Below are 6000 nucleotides of genomic sequence, written 5' to 3' on the forward strand. Positions count from 1 at the left end.
TCCCATCCCACCTGCCTGGGAAGTCCAAAAGGAAACAGATTCAGAGAGGCCAAGGACCCTGCCCCAGGTTCCAAAGTCCTGAACCTTTAAACTCAACATTGGTTTGTTGGGTTTTTTGGTTTTTTTTTTGTTTGTTTGTTTGTTTGTTTTTTCTTTTCTTTTTTTTTCCGGAGCTGGGGACCGAATCCAGGGCCTTGCGTTTGCTAGGCAAGCGCTCTACCACTGAGCTAAATCCCCAACCCCTGTTGTTTTTTTTAAACCACTGAACAGGGATCTAATGTTAAACACTTGCCTGTGGACCACAACCAGCCTTCCCTTCCTCCTTTCCTCCCTCCCTCTCTCCCTTCATCCTTCCTCCCCCTTTCCTCTGTCCCTCCTTTCCCTCCCTCTCTCCCTCCCTCCCTTCTTTCCCCTCCTCCTTCCCTCTCTCTCACTCCCTTCTTCCCTCCCTCCTCCCTCCCATTCCTTCCTTTCACCCCTCCCTCTCTCCTTCCCTCCTTTTCTTCCTTCTCTCCCTCCCTCCTTCCCTCCATCTCTTCCTCCCTTCCTCCTTCCCTCCCTCCCCCCTTCCTTTCCCCTTTCTTTCTTTCTTTTTTTCCAACAGTGTCTCACATAACCCAGATTGGGCCAAGTAACTAAAGATGACCTTGAACTCCTAATCTTTCTGCCTCCACCTCCGGGTGCTGGGATAACAGTGTGCATCCATTTTGCTCAGGACTGGGGATCAGACCTGACTTAGTGCATGCCTGACAAGCACTCTGGCAACGAAGCCCCATTACTAACGCAGACTCAGGATTTCTGTGATGCCGGGTAAGCGTGATCACGCCCCGAAATAAACTGCACACAGAGCTGACGTGAGACGCTGAGAGTGGACTGCCTTCCACTTTAAAGCGTCCATCCCTATCCAGAACTGCCCCCAGGTGCCAGTTGGGAGGAAGTGCCTTGTCCATCTGTCTCTGCAGTGAGCATCACTGTTACGGGTTGACCAGCCTCTAGGGCTTGCTGTCTGGCCCTGACATCCTTCCCTGTGGCCACAGGACACCTTGTGCTCATCCCACTTCCACATGGGGGAGGGATTCCTCTGATGGAAGGTCAATATTGTCACCAAGGACAGGATACAGACAGCCAGAAGCCTGCCAGCCTCCCCAGGTACAGCTGTCACGTTCTGGTCCCCACCCCACATCCCTTTTCCTGTTCACACACTGTGGGATTCACCTGAGATTTCATGCTTCACAGAAACCTTTCTAAAAACTGGTGGGAGCGGGTTCGGGATTCTTCTCTACAACGTTTTAACAGTTTCATGTTATCTGGCTCTCCAGTGGGTGCTGACTCGCCAACAGGGTGGCATGGGAGTGTTGCTGTCTCTCAAAGGGGCAGCAGTCGAGTGGTAAAGCTGCTGCCCTCTGCTCACCTCTGTGTAGCTTCTGCTAATCTCCACTTTTGATGTACAAAAATGTGGTCAGAGGGCCCCAGAGACTCCCCTAATGCTATCCAGCGGGGGAAGGGGCCGATTGAAAACCAGAGGCAGCCGGCAGCCCCACCTCCCACTCCAGCTCCAGCCAGAGAGAGAGAGAGAGAGAGAGAGAGAGAGAGAGAGACCAGAGGGATGGTTCAGTGAATGCTCTCCCAGAGGATTCAAGTTCGGTTCCCAGCACCCACATCAGGAGGCTTACAACCCCTGTAATTCCATCTACAGGTAATCAATGCCTCTGGCTTCTGTGGGCGCGTGCATGCACACACACACACACACACACACACACACACACACACACACTCAGGATCCCCATAACTCCCTCAGGTTGTCCTCTGACCTCTACACCGGTCATGACAGGTGCATGACAGGTACCCGCCCCCAAAATAAAGAAATATAATTTCTTTTTAGAGAAAAAAGTGGAAGTGTCAATATTCCTTAAGTTAACATTTAAAGAAACGTTAAGCTTAAAAAATTGTAAAATGGAGCGCTCGCCTAGCAAGCGCAAGGCCCTGAGTTCGGTCCCCAGCTCCAAAAAAAAAAAAAAAAAAAAAAAAGAAAAGAAAAAGAAAAAAATTGTAAAATGTTGCAAATGTTGAAAAATTAACTGGTGTAAGAAGTCCACCAGAGAAGCGACAGGAGGATGAGGCGAAAGGTGTCAACTGTGGAAGGATCAGGACAGAGTGGGGACTGACATCTCTGCAGGCTGGCACTTGGGAATGAGTTTTATTCTCTTCTTTGAAATTATCAGTAGTTTAATTTTTTTTTTTGGTTCTTTTTTTTGGAGCTGGGGACCGAACCCAGGGCCTTGCGCTTCCTAGGCAAGCGCTCTACCACTGAGCTAAATCCCCAACCCCAGTAGTTTAATTTTTATATAATAAAAATTCGTGCAAGGCCCTGGGTTCGGTCCTCAGCTCCGAAAAAAAGAAGCAAAAAAAAAAAATGAAAATTCGTTACATTTGTAATGAGAATTTAAACGTAACCATAAAAATTACTACAGAGGGGCTGGGGAGATGGTTCAGTGGGGTGGGGAACCATTTGGTGGGTAGACCCAAGGAGCTGAGTTCAAATCCCCAGAAGTCATGTCAAATCTGGGAGCAGTAGAGTGCATCTGTGGTCTCAGCCCTTTTATGGGGAGATGAGAGGCTGAGACAGGAGTGGCTTGGGCAGTAACGGCAGAGGTAGTAGTGAGTGGTTCAGTGGTGGTGGCAAGAGAGGTGATAAACATTGTAGCAACAGTTCTAATGAGGAAATCATTGTGACAACAGGGGCAGTAACTGTCTTTATGGGAAGAACAGTAACAGTAATGGTGGTAGTAACCATAGTAATGCTTACTGTGGTTCACAGTGGCGATAGGAATGGGTGACAGTACAGGTGGCTTGGATGCCATATAGCAGCATCCAAAGGTCAGACAGAGATGACAATTTGGGATCTAGGAGACTCAGGCTGGATAGTAGAGACCTACTGGGAGGTACCTGTCCTGTGTGTCCTGTGTGTCCCGTGTGTCCTGTGCATGAGTGCCTGGAATCTCCCTCTTGATCACCTTCCCTTCAGGACCTCACCCGTAGGAAGTGGCCTGTTTCCAGAACGTCCAGCATCCAGTCAGGAACTGGATTGTAGCTAGTCATGGCTGCTGAGCAGGTTTCTGTGTGTTGGAATTTTGAGTGATTACCGGGTTTCCTATCATCTTTGTGCTTTCCGGGCTACTTGAAATTTAAGACCACACAGCCGCCATCTGTGATTGCGCAAAACATTGCACCCATAAACAACAAACAAATACACCCAAAGAGAAAAACGCATCCAGGGCTTTGGAATGTCAGTTCTGTGGAAGGCAGCTAGCTACCATGTGCAGTGTAGGACGCCATTGCAACTGCCATGTTGTGAGGAAGCACAGACTGGCTCCGTGAGGAGATGATGAGGGGAGGAGGGACATGGGCAGCTGCAGCCACCCCAGTCATGGAATCCAGGCAGCAGATATGTGAGGAAGGGCCACCCGAGGCATTTCAGCCCAGAACGTGTGATAGTGGATAGACCCAAGGGATCCACTGACAGGAAGACATGGCCCCCAAATTAGGGTGCAGTCATCACAAAGCAAAGAGAACTGCTGCCTCCTTGCATGGGTCCAGGGACTTGGACCTGACAAGGGTAGTGAGGAACTGAAGAAAAGTCAGACACACAGAGAGAGACAGACACATGGACAAGTCTGGGATCTGGGGATCTGTCTGCTGATGGAGGAGTGTGTTTATTTCATGGAGCTGAACAGAGAGGCAGAGAGAACGGTGTACAGCTGAACAAGGAGGCAGGTTTAGCCTTCAGGCTGGAAATACCCTGGGGGAGAACACTATGGTAGATACTTCCTGTACACATTATCAACATTCACACACAGGCCAGAAAGGAAAGCTTTGTCATTTGCCTCTGGGGCCTGAGGCTCTGGGGTCCTTGAATGACTGTGCCCATGACAGCAGCACAAGTTCGCTCAGGACTTTGTCCGCACCAGGCTTCCTCGGCTCCTCACTGTGTCTGTCTTTACCCCTACACTATCAAATGCCAAGGGCAATACAATAGCCGTGGCGTAAATCCCGCATGCGTGCTCCACACCAGGATATAAGTTCGACTCCTGCCCATGTGGGCAAGCCCCTTGCTTTGTAATATGCTGCAACTTCTCCAGCAGCAGCTTAGGAGCTGGAGACTGGGAATGAGGGAGGGCTTCTGCCAGGTTTCTTTCCTGCCACATTAGGAGAGTGATGGGGGATAGGGGTCCTCGGTTTCAGGATCTGAGTCCCAGGTTTGAGTCTCTGCTCTGGCATACGTGAACGTGTGACTTACTTTCCAGTACAGTACTCTCCCTCCTCCCTTCTTTTCCAGCTTTGCTTTCCTGTCGCACTGAAAATGTGTGACATTTTCACACGGTTTCACACGGAACCGTGGTGAGTGCTGCAATTTACATAGCTGTCTTCAAGGACTTCTGAGAGTTCAGACATATTTTGGCAACACTGGGTGGGTGTTTGTGGGGGTTGTTACGGGCCAGCAAGATGGCTCAGTGGGTTAGGGGGCTGGCTGACAAGCTGAGCAACCTGAATCCATCCCTGGAGCTCATGTGGCTGGGCAAGCCCGACGGCAGGAGTTTGCTACCTGGAACTCATGTGAAGGTGGAAGGAGAGAGTCGAACCTATAAAGGGGCCCCACAACCTCCACATATAATCACAGGTGCACACACACACACACCCATATACATACACACATACAGACATATACAAGCACACATACAGACACATACATACACACATATACATACACACATACAGACACATACATGCACATATACATACACATACACACATATATACACATACATATAACTCACAATGCACACACATACAGGCACACATACAGACACATACATACACACATATACATACACACACATACAGACACATACATGCACATATACATACACATACACACATATATACATATACATATAACTCAATGCACACACATACAGACATACACACACATTCATACACACATACATATACACACACATATATACATACTCACACACATACATATACACTCACATACACACATATACACACATACATGCACACATATACACATACATTTACACATATACACATACATACACACATACGCACATATACATACACACATACACATACAGACATATAATAATACCCATATGCATACACACATACATATACACTCACATACACACATACACACATATACATACACACATACATACACACATACACACATACACATACAGATACACATAAATACACATATGCATACACACAAACATATACCTACCCACATACACATACATGAGCACATACATACACATATATATCTACATACATACATACATACATACACACACACACACACACACACACCCCAAATGACAGGGGAGAGCTCCTAGGGTAAAAGACCTTGCTGTGAAGCATAATGACCCAAGTTTAGTCCCCAGCCAGAACCCATGTTATAGAAGAAAAAACCAAATTGACCTCTGTATCTTTTCTATGGCACGCTCCCTCCACACAGAAATAAATGTATGTAAGAAAAAACTAACTAAAAACAGTGCTGTGCATGATGACATACATATAGTCCTAGCACTTGGGAAGTGGAAGCAGGAGGGTCAGAAGTTCAAGGCTAGCCTTGGCTACACAGCAATTTTGAAGTCAACCTGGACTACATGTGGCCCTGTTTTTTTGTTTTTTTTTTTTTTTCTTTTTTTCGGAGCTGGGGACCGAACCCAGGGCCTTGCGTTTGCTAGGCAAGTGCTCTACCACTGAGCTAAATCCCCAACCCCCTGGTTTTGTTTTTTAAGAAAAGAAAAGGAAGGAAAGAAAGAATAAAAAGAAATAAAAGACATTGTCTCTGTGAACTATTCCTCTTAGGTAGTCCCTGTTCTAGCTACAAGCCTTGTGTGAGTGGGATGTGGCAGGGGTGTCCCCCACAACCTACACACACACACACACACACACACACACACACACACA

Source organism: Rattus norvegicus, chromosome 12, assembly GCF_036323735.1.
Source record: "Rattus norvegicus strain BN/NHsdMcwi chromosome 12, GRCr8, whole genome shotgun sequence".
In the NCBI taxonomy this organism is placed as follows: domain Eukaryota; kingdom Metazoa; phylum Chordata; class Mammalia; order Rodentia; family Muridae; genus Rattus; species Rattus norvegicus.